Source organism: Penaeus monodon, chromosome 15 (assembly GCF_015228065.2).
Source record: "Penaeus monodon isolate SGIC_2016 chromosome 15, NSTDA_Pmon_1, whole genome shotgun sequence".
Lineage (NCBI taxonomy): Eukaryota > Metazoa > Arthropoda > Malacostraca > Decapoda > Penaeidae > Penaeus > Penaeus monodon.
The window spans coordinates 49463669-49463937 of record NC_051400.1 but is presented as its reverse complement, the minus strand read 5'-3'; positions in this window follow the sequence as shown (position 1 = coordinate 49463937).

Below are 269 nucleotides of genomic sequence, written 5' to 3'. Positions count from 1 at the left end.
AACCCTTCTACCCCCTACAAACAACTACCTGCGTTCGAGTCGCCGCCGCAGCCTATCAGCGGCCCCGATGGGGGTACGTGGTCGGGCCGTCGATAGTATTGGTGAATTCGACGCACGCGGGAGACGCAGGCAGCGGCGTCGGACGCGGGAGAGGATTATCATTCGATAGTTAAATGCTTATGGAGATCAATGCATATGAGGACGGGGGTGGGGGTTGCCTGTCTGTCGGCTGGGTTCATCTTCGCTGTCTGTCAGGCGGTTTGACGGGT